Raw genomic sequence first — 11,126 nt, 5'->3', positions numbered from 1 at the left:
TGCAGAATAGCTGACCAGAAGGTCATGAAACAAAGGCAAGTGGTATTTTAATGGTGTGCTGAAAGACAAAGCATTAGTACAGATAGGGTTTTAATGGACAGAAAACTGAGCCGACTGGCCCCGAGCACAAACAGGAAAAAACAATGGGTAGGCACAGTAGAAACAAACTAAAATAAAATAAACACATAAAAGTAAAAAAGAGAAAAGAAAAAATAACTAAAAATAAAAATAAAAATGGGGGGCTGTCATGCTCTGAAATTATTGAACTCAATGTTCAGTCCGGCAGGCTGTAGTGTGCCTAATCGGTAGATGAGATGCTGTTCCTCGAGCTTGCGTTGATGTTCACTGGAACACTGCAGCAATCCCAGGACAGAGATGTGAGCATGAGAGCAGGGGGGAGTGTTAAAATGGCAAGCAACCGGAAGCTCAGGGTCCTGCTTGCGGACTGAGCGGAGATGTTCTGCAAAGCGGTCACCCAGTCTGCGTTTGGTCTCCCCAATGTAGAGGAGACCACACTGTGAGCAGTGAATACAATATACGACATTGAAAGAAGTACAAGTAAATCGCTGCTTCACCTGAAAGGAGTGTTTGGGGCCTTGGATAACTCCTGAGAGTTGGTTGTCTTTAGGTACGAGTTATTTTGCCAATGATTGATTTATCACTGATGTTAATTTCAGCAGCTTTCAGTTTTTGATCATTTCTTGCCCTGGGATATCAGCTACATTATCCCCACCTCTCCTATTGCCTGTCAGCTAGGGCTCAGTGGGCTGCTCTCTCGCTCCCTCTCTCTCACCTCGGAGTCAGAGGTTGTGGGTTCAACACCGCTCCAGGACGCGAGCACAAACTAATCCAGGCTGACACTCCAGCACAGTAGGCTGTCAGAGGGTCAGTACTGAGGGAGTGCTGCACTGTCAGAGGGTCAGTACTGAGGGAGTGCCGCACTGTCAGAGGGTCAGTACTGAGGGAGTGCCGCACTGTCAGAGGGTCAGGACTGAGGGAGTGCCACACTGCCGGATGGTCAGCACTGAGGGAGTGCTGCACTGTCAGAGGGTCAGTATTGAGGGAGTGCTGCACTGTCAGAGGGTCAGTACTGAGGGAGTGCCGCACTGTCGGAGGGTCAGTACTGAGGGAGTGCCGCACTGTCGGAGGGTCAGTACTGAGGGAGTGCTGCACTGTAGGAGGGTCAGTACGGAGGGAGTGCCGCACTGTCAGAGGGTCAGTACTGAGGGAGTGCCGCACTGTCGGAGGGTCAGTACTGAGGGAGTGCCGCACTATCGGAGTGTCAGTACTGAGGGAGGTGGCGGGTGGCGTGGGGTGAGGTGAGGATGGGGTCTCCCCTGTGTCCTGGGGCCAACATTTATTCTTCAACCAACATCACTGAAAGAGACGATCCGGGTTGGTATCCTTTTCAAATCCAGCATTAAATTCTACCATCACTATGAGAAGAATGTACCTTCAATGTTGGATTATGAATTAAATCGAACATATTGGACTGGAGAAACTGGGATTGTTCTCCTTAGAGCAGAGAAGGTTAAGAGGTGATTTAATCGGGACGTTCAGAATGACGAGGGGGTTTCGATGGAGTAAATCAGGAGAAACTGTTTCCAGTGACAGGAGGGTCGGTAACCAGAGGGACACAGATTTAAGATAATGGGTAAAAGAAGCAGAGGGGCAGATGAGGGGAAATGTTTTTTTACTCAGTGAGTTGTTGTGATCTGGAACGCGCTGCCTGAAAGGGCGGTGGAAGCAGATTCAATAGGAATTTCAAAAGGGGAATTGGAGAAATACTCGAAGGGGAAAAATTTACCTGGATACAGGGGGAATGAGCAGAGTGGGGAGTGTGAGAACTAATTGGATAACTCTTTCACAGATCCAGCAGGGGGATGATGGGCAGAATGGCCTCCTCCCTGTGCTGTAATCTCTCACTGATTCCTCATGACTAAATCTAGTTTCACTTGCCTCTTGCTGGTTCCAGAACTTGAGAAGGTGGTGAGAAGGGGTTACCATTGACCAGAAACTGAACTGGAGTAGCCATATAAATACCGTGGCGACAAGAGCAGGTCAGAGGCTAGGAATCCTGCAGTGAGTAACTCACCTCCTGACTCTCCAAAGTCTGTCCACCATCTACAAGGCACAAGTCAGGAGTGTGATGGAATACTCTCCACTTGCCTGGATGGGTGCAGCTCCAACAACACTCAAGAAGCTCGACACCATCCAGGACAAAGCAGCCCGCTTGATTGGCACCCCATCTACAAACATTCACTCCCTCCACCACCAACGCACAGTGACAGCAGTGTGTACCATCTACAAGATGCACTGCAGCAATGCACCAAGGCTCCTTAGACAGCACCTTCCAAACCTGCGACCTCTACAAACTAGAAGAACAAGGGCAGCAGATGCATGGGAACATCACCACCTGCAAGTTCCCATCCAAGTCACTCACCACCCTGACTTGGAACGATATCAATGTTCCTTCATTGTCGCTGGGTCAAAATCCTGGAAGTCCCTTCCTAACAGCACTGTGGGTGTACCTACCCCACATGGACTGCAGCGGTTCAAGATGGCAGCTCACCACCAACTTCTCAAGGGCAATTAGGGATGGGCAATAAATGCTGGCCTGGCCAGCGACGCCCACATCCCATGAGTGAATAAATAAAAAGAAATCCTGTAATTCTGGCGATAACAGTGCAACAGTGGCGATTGCACTCTACCTCCGACTATAACACTGTAACACTGGCGATAACAGTGCGTGTTGTGGGCCCTGACTGTACATTGATAACAGTTGCACCGACTGGATGTGGCTTTGTGATAAGGGGGTTATAATTATCTCAGGCTTTCTGCATTGTACTCACTTCCTGCTGTGGCTGCTTCCTCGTTCCAGTGTGTTCATTGCTGCGTGCTCAAGTATTAAGATTTCACTTCTCCAATAGTCTGCCTCACTCCCTCCTTCCCTCCCCTCTGTCTCCCTCCCTCCCTCTCTAAACCTTGCTTCCCCTCTGTCACAATCCCTCCCTCTCTAAACCTTCCTTCCCCCTGCCTCACTCCTTCCTTCCCTCCCCTCTATCTCACTCCCTCCCTCTCGATACCTTCCTTCCCCTCTGCCTCACACCCTCCTCCCCTCCCCACTGTTACACTCCCTCCCTCTCTATACCTTCCTTTCCCTCTCCCTCCCTCCCTCTCTATATCTTCCCTCCCCTCTATCTCACTCCCTCCCTCTCGATACCTTCCTTCCCCTCTGCCTCACACCCTCCTCCCCTCCCCACTGTTACACTCCCTCCCTCTCTATACCTTCCTTTCCCTCTCCCTCCCTCTCTCTCTGTATCTTCCTACCCATCTGTCTCACTCCCTCTCTCTCTGTATCTTCCTACCCCGCTGTCTCACTCCCTCTCTCTCTTTATCTTCCGACCCCTCTGTCTCACTCCCTCTCTCTCTGTATCTTCCAGCCCCTCTGTCTCACTCCCTCTCTCTCTTTATCTTCCGACCCCTCTGTCTCACTCCCTCTCTCTCTGTATCTTCCAGCCCCTCTGTCTCACTCACTCTCTCTCTGGATCTTCCCACCCCTCTACTCCCTCCCTCTCTCTCTGTATCTTACTACCATTCTGTCTCACTCCCTCTCTCTCTGGATCTTCCCACCCCTCTGTCTCCCTTCCTCTCTCCCTGGTTCTTCCTAACCCTCTGTCTCACTCCCCCACTCTCTGTATCTTCCTACCCCTCTGTCTCTCTCCCTCCCTCACTGTATCTTCCTACCCCTCTGTCTCACGCCCTCTCTCTCTGTATCTTCCTACCTCTCTATCTCACTCCCTCTCTCTCTGTATCTTCCTACCCCTCTGTCTCACTCCCTCTCTCTCTGTATCTTCCTACCCCTCTGTCTCACTCCCTCTCTCTCTGTATCTTCCCACCCCTCTGTCTCCCTTCCTCTCTCCCTGGTTCTTCCTAACCCTCTGTCTCACTCCCCCACTCTCTGTATCTTCCTACCCCTCTGTCTCTCTCGCTCCCTCAATGTATCTTCCTACCCCTCTGTCTCACGCCCTCTCTCTCTGTATCTTCCTACCTCTCTATCTCACTCCCTGTCTCTCTGTATCTTCCTACCCCTCTGTCTCACTCCCTCTCTCTCTCTATCTTCCTACCCCTCTGTCTCACTCCCTCTCTCTCTGTATCTTCCTACACCTCTGTCTCACTCCCTCTCTCTCTTTATCTTCCTACCCCTCTGTCTCACTCCCTCTCTCTCTGTATCTTCCTACCCCTCAGTCTCACTCCCTCTCTCTGTATCTTCCAACCCCTCTGTCTCACTCTCCCTCTCTCTGTATCTTCCAACCCCTCTGTCTCACTCACTCTCTCTCTGGATCTTCCCACCACTCTGTCTCCCTCCCTCTCTCTCTGTATCTTCCTCCCCCTCTGTCTCACACCCTCTCTCTCTGTAACTTCCTCCCCCTCTGTCTCACTTCCTCTCTCTCTGTATCTTCATACCCCTCTGTCTCACTCCCTCTCTCTCTGTATCTTCCTAACCCCTCTGTCTCACTCCCTCTCTCTCTGTATCTTCCTACCCCGCTGTCTCACTCCCTCTCTCTCTGTATCTTTCTACCCCTCTGTCTCACTCCCTCTCTCTCTGTATCTTCCTACCCCACTGTCTCACTCCCTCACTCTCTTTATCTTCTGACCCCTCTGTCTCACTCCCTCTCTCTCTATATCTTCCAACCCTTCTGTCTCACTCACTCTCTCTCTGGATCTTCCCACCCCTCTACTCCCTCCCTCTCTCTCTGTATCTTACTACCCCTCTGTCTCACTCCCTCTCTCTCTGGATCTTCCCACCCCTCTGTCTCACTCCCTCTCTCTCTGGATCTTCCCACCCCTCTGTCTCCCTTCCTCTCTCTCTGTATCTTCCTACCCCTCTGTCACACACCCGCTCTCTCTGTATCTTCCTACCCCTCTGTCTCACTCCCTCTCTCTCTGTGTCTTCCTAACCCTCTGTCTCACTCCCCCACTTTCTGTATCTTCCTACCCCTCTGTCTCCCTCCCTCTCTCTCTGTATCGTCCTAACCCCTCTGTTTCACTCCCTCTCTCTCTGTATCTTCTTATCCCTCTGTCTCACTCCCTCCCTATCTGTATCTTCCTACCCCTCTGTCTCACTCCCTCTCTCTCTCTCCTTCCTACCCCTCTGTCTCATTCCCTCTTTCTATTTATCTTCCTACCCTTCTGTCTCACTCCCTCTCTCTCTGTATCTTCCTACACCTCTATCTCACTCCCTCTCTCTCTGTACATTCCTACCCCTCTGTCTCACTCCCTCTCTCTCTGTATCTTCCTTACCCCTCTGTCTCACTCCCTCTCTCTCTCCATCTTACTACACCTCTGTCTCACTCCCTCTCTCTCTGTATCTTCCTACCCCTCTGTCTCACTCCCTTCCTCTCTGTATCTTCATACCCCTCTGTCTCACTCCCTCTCTCTCTGTATCTTCCTCCCCCTCTGTCTCTCTCCCTCCCTCACTGTATCTTCCTTCCCCTCTGTCTCACTCCCTCTCTCTCTGTATCTTCCTACCTCTCTGTCTCACTCCCTCTCTCTCTGTATCTTTCTACACCTCTGTCTCACTCCCTCCCTCTCTGTATCTTCCTACCCCTCTGTCTCACTCCCTCTCTCTCTGCATCTTCCTACCCCTCTGTCTCACTCCCTCCCTCTCTGTATCTTCCTACCCCTCTGTCTCACTCCCTCTCTCTCTGTATCTTCCTACCCCTCTGTCTCACTCCCTCTCTCTCTCTGTATTTTCCTACCCCTCTGTCTCAATCCCTCTCTCTCTGTATCTTCCTAACCCCTCTGTCTCACTCCCTCTCTCTCTGTATCTTCCTCCCCCTCTGTCTCACTCCCTCTGTCTCTGTATCTTCCTTCCCCTCTGTCTCACTCCCTCTCTCTCTGTATCTTCCTACCCCTCTGTCTCACTCCCTCTCTCTCTGGATCTTCCTACCCCTCTGTCTCACTCACTCTCTCTCTGTATCTTCCTACCCCTCTGTCTCACACCCTCTCTCTCTGTATCTTACTACCCCTCTGTCTCCCTACCTCTCTCTCTGTATCTTCCTAACCCCTCTGTCTCACTCCCTCTCTCTCTGTATCTTCATACCCCTCTGTCTCACTCCCTCTCTCTCTGTATCTTCCTAACCCCTCTGTCTCACTCCCTCTCTCTCTGTATCTTCCTACCCCGCTGTCTCACTCCCTCTCTCTCAGTATCTTCCTACCCCTCTGTCTCACTCCCTCTCTCTCTGTATCTTCCTACCCCACTGTCTCACTCCCTCACTCACTTTATCTTCCGACCCCTCTGTCTCACTCCCTCTCTCTCTATATCTTCGAACCCCTCTGTCTCACTCACTCTCTCTCTGGATCTTCCCACCCCTCTACTCCCTCCCTCTCTCTCTGTATCTTACTACCCCTCTGTCTCACTCCCTCTCTCTCTCCATCTTACTAGACCTCTGTCTCACTGCCTCTCTCTCTGTATCTTCCTACCCCTCAGTCTCACTCCCTCCCTATCTGTAACTTCATACCCCTCTGTCTCACTCCCTTCCTCTCTGTATCTTCATACCCCTCGGTCTCACTCCCTCTCTCTCTGTATCTTCCTACCCCTCTGTCTCTCTCCCTCCCTCACTGTATCTTCCTTCCCCTCTGTCTCACTCCCTCTCTCTCTGTATCTTCCTACCTCTCTGTCTCACTCCCTCTCTCTCTGTATCTTCCTACACCTCTGTCTCTCCCCCTCCCTCTCTGTATCTTCCTACCCCTCTGTCTCACTCCCTCTCTCTCTGCATCTTCCTACCCCTCTGTCTCACTCCCTCCCTCTCTGTATCTTCCTACCCCTCTGTCTCACTCCCTCTCTCTCTGTATCTTCCTACCCCTCTGTCTCACTCCCTCTCTCTCTGTATCTTCCTACCCCTCTGTCTCAATCCCTCTCTCTCTGTATCTTCCTAACCCCTCTGTCTCACTCACTCTCTCTCTGTATCTTCCTCCCCCTCTGTCTCACTCCCTCTGTCTCTGTATCTTCCTTCCCCTCTGTCTCACTCCCTCTCTCTCTGTATCTTCCTACCCCTCTGTCTCACTCCCTCTCTCTCTGGATCTTCCTACACCTCTGTCTCACTCACTCTCTCTCTGTATCTTCCTACCCCTCTGTCTCACACCCTCTCTCTCTGTATCTTGCTACCCCTCTGTCTCCCTACCTCTCTCTCTCTATCTTCCTAACCCCTCTGTCTCACTTCCTCTCTCTCTGTATCTTCCCAACCCTCTGTCTCACTCCCCCACTCTCTGTATCTTCCTACCTCTCTGTCTCCCTCCCTCTCTCTCTCTATCGTCCTAACCCCTCTGTCTCACTCCCTCTCCCTCTGTATCTTCTTACCCCTCTGTCTCACTCCCTCCCTCTCTGTATCTTCCTACCCCTCTGTCTAACTCCCTCTCTCTCTGTATCTTCCTACCCCTCTGTCTCGTTCCCTCTCTCTATTTATCTTCCTACCCTTCTGTCTCGCTCCCTCTCTCTCTGTATCTTCCTACCCCTCTGTCTCACTCCCCCTCTCTCTGTACCTTCCTGCCCCTCTGTCTCACTCCCTCTCTCTCTCTATCGTCCTACCCCTCTGTCTCACTCCCTCTCTCTCTGTACCTTCCTACCCCTCTGTCTCACTCCCTCTCTCTCTGTATCTTCCTACCCCTCTGTCTCTCTGACTCCCTCACTGTATCTTCCTTCCCCTCTGTCTCACTCCCTCTCTCTCTGTATCTTCCTTCCTCTCTGTCACACTCCCTCTCTCTCTGTATCTTCCTACACCTCTGTCTCTCTCCCTCCCTCTGTGTATCTTCCTACGCCTCTGTCTCACTCCCTCTCTCTCTGCATCTTCCTACCCCTCTGTCTCACTCCCTCCCTCTCTGTATCTTCCTACCCCTCTGTCTCACTCCCTCTCTCTCTGTATCTTCCTACCCCTCTGTCTCACTCCCTCTCTCTCTGTATCTTCCTACCCCTCTTTCTCACTCCCTCTCTCTCTGTATCTTCCTACCCCTCTTTCTCACTCCCTCTCTCTCTGTATCTTCCTACCCCTCTGTCTCACACCCTCTCTCTCTGTATCTTACTACCCCTCTGTCTCCCTACCTCACTCTCTGTATCTTCCTAACCCCTCTGTCTCACTACCTCTCTCTCTGTATCTTCCCAACCCTCTGTCTCACTCCCCCACTCTCTGTATCTTCCTACCTCTCTGTCTCCCTCCCTCTCTCTCTCTATCGTCCTAACACCTCTGTCTCACTCCCTCTCTCTCTGTATCTTCTTACCCCTCTGTCTCACTCCCTCCCTCTCTGTATCTTCCTACCCCTCTGTCTAACTCCCTCTCTCTCTGTATCTTCCTACCCCTCTGTCTCGTTCCCTCTCTCTATTTATCTTCCTACCCTTCTGTCTCACTCCCTCTCTCTCTGCATCTTCCTACCCCTCTGTCTCACTCCCTCTCTCTCTGTACATTCCTGCCCCTCGGTGTCACTCCCTCTCTCTCTCTATCTTCCTACCCCTCTGTCTCACTCCCTCTCTCTCTGTATCTTCCTACCCCTCTGTCTCACTCCCTCTCTCTCTGTATCTTCCTACCCCTCTGTCTCTCTCACTCCCTCACTGTATCTTCCTTCCCCTCTGTCTCACTCCCTCTCTCTCTGTATCTTCCTTCCACTCTGTCACACTCCCTCTCTCTCTGTATCTTCCTACACCTCTGTCTCTCTCCCTCCCTCTGTGTATCTTCCTACCCCTCTGTCTCACTCCCTCTCTCTCTGCATCTTCCTACCCCTCTGTCTCACTCCCTCCCTCTCTGTATCTTCCTACCCCTCTGTCTCACTCCCTCTCTCTCTGTATCTTCCTACCCCTCTGTCTCACTCCCTCTCTCTCTGTATCTTCCTACCCCTCTGTCTCACTCCCTCTCTCTCTGTATCTTCCCACCCCTCTGTCTCACCCCCTCTCTCTCTGAATCTTCCTACCCCTCTGTCTCACTCCCTCTCTCCCTGTATCTTCCGACCCTTCTGTCTAACTCACTCTCTCTCTCTATCTTCCAATCCCTCTGTCTCACTCACTCTCTCTCTGGATCTTCCCACCCCTCTGTCTCCCTCCCTCTCTCTCTGTATCTTCCTACCACTCTGTCTCACAACATCTCTCTCTGTATCTTCCTACCCCTCTGTCTCACTCCCTCTCTCTCTGTATCGTCCAACCCCTCTGTCTCACTCCCTCTCACTCTGTACCTTCCTACCCCTCTGTCTCACTCACTCTCTCTCTGGATCTTCCCACCCCTCTGTCTCCCTCCCTCTCTCTCTGTATCTTCCTACCCCTCTGTCTCACAACATCTCTCTCTTTATCTTCCTACCCCTCTTTCTCACTCCCTCTCTCTCTGTATCTTCCTACCCCTCTGTCTCACTCCCTCTCACTCTGTACCTTCCTACCCCTCGGTCTCACTCCCTCTCTCTCTGTATCTTACTACCCCTCTGTCTCACTCCCTCTCTCTCTGTATCTTCCTAACCCCTCTGTCTCACTCCCTCTCTCTCTGTATCTTTCTACCCCGCTGTCTCACTCCCTCTCTCTCTGTATCTTCCTACCCCTCTGTCTCACTCCCTCTCTCTCTGCATCTTCCTACCACTCTGTCTCACTCCCTCTCTCTCTGTATCTTCCTACCCCACTGTCTCACTCCCTCTCTCTCTTTATCTTCCCACCCCTCTGTCTCCCTCCCTCTCTCTCTGTATCTTACTACCCCTCTGTCTCACTCCCTCTCTCTCTGGATCTTCCCACCCCTCTGTCTCCCTTCCTCTCTCTCTGTATCTTCCTACCCCTCTGTCACACACCCTCTCTCTCTGTATCTTCCTACCCCTCTGTCTCACTCCCTCTCTCTCTGTATCTTCCTAACCCCTCTGTCTCACTCCCTCTCTCTCTGTATCTTTCTACCCCGCTGTCTCACTCCCTCTCTCTCTGTATCTTCCTACCCCTCTGTCTCACTCCCTCTCTCTCTGTATCTTCCTACCCCACTGTGTCACTCCCTCTCTCTCTGCATCTTCCTACCCCTCTGTCTCACGCCCTCTCTCTCTGTATCTTTCTACCCCACTGTCTCACTCCCTCTCTCTCTTTATCTTCCCACCCCTCTGTCTCCCTCCCTCTCTCTCTGTATCTTACTAACCCTCTGTTTCACTCCCTCTCTCTCTGGATCTTCCCACCCCTCTGTCTCCCTTCATCTCTCTCTGTATCTTCCTACCCCTCTGTCTCACTCCCTCTCTCTCTGTATCTTCCTATCCCTCTGTCTCACTCCCTCTCTCTCTGGATCTTCCTACACCTCTGTCTCACTCACTCTCTCTCTGTATCTTCCTACCCCTCTGTCTCACACCCTCTCTCTCTGTATCTTACTACCCCTCTGTCTCCCTACCTCTCTCTCTGTATCTTCCTAACCCCTCTGTCTCACTACCTCTCTCTCTGTATCTTCCCAACCCTCTGTCTCACTCCCCCACTCTCTGTATCTTCCTACCTCTCTGTCTCCCTCCCTCTCTCTCTCTCTCGTCCTAACCCCTCTGTCTCACTCCCTCTCTCTCTGTATCTTCTTACCCCTCTGTCTCACTCCCTCCCTCTCTGTATCTTCCTCCCCCTCTGTCTAACTCCCTCTCTCTCTGTATCTTCCTACCCCTCTGTCTCGTTCCCTCTCTCTATTTATCTTCCTACCCTTCTGTCTCACTCCCTCTCTCTCTGTATCTTCCTACCCCTCTGTCTCACTCCCTCTCTCTCTGTACCTTCCTGCCCCTCTGTGTCACTCCCTCTCTCTCTCTATCTTCCTACCCCTCTGTCTCACTCCCTCTCTCTCTGTATCTTCCTACCCCTCTGTCTCACTCCCACTCTCTCTGTATCTTCCTACCCCTCTGTCTCTCTCACTCCCTCACTGTATCTTCCTTCCCCTCTGTCTCACTCCCTCTCTCTCTGTATCTTCCTTCCTCTCTGTCACACTCCCTCTCTCTCTGTATCTTCCTACACCTCTTTCTCTCTCCCTCTCTCTGTGTATCTTCCTACCCCTCTGTCTCACTCCCTCTCTCTCTGCATCTTCCTACCCCTCTGTCTCACTCCCTCCCTCTCTGTATCTTCCTACCCCTCTGTCTCACTCCCTCTCTCTCTGTATCTT

The sequence above is a fragment of the Heterodontus francisci genome, unplaced genomic scaffold (genome assembly GCF_036365525.1).
Source record: "Heterodontus francisci isolate sHetFra1 unplaced genomic scaffold, sHetFra1.hap1 HAP1_SCAFFOLD_738, whole genome shotgun sequence".
NCBI classification, from domain to species: Eukaryota; Metazoa; Chordata; class Chondrichthyes; order Heterodontiformes; family Heterodontidae; genus Heterodontus; species Heterodontus francisci.
The sequence above is the reverse complement of the archived record's forward strand: the minus strand, read 5'-3'. Positions refer to the sequence as shown.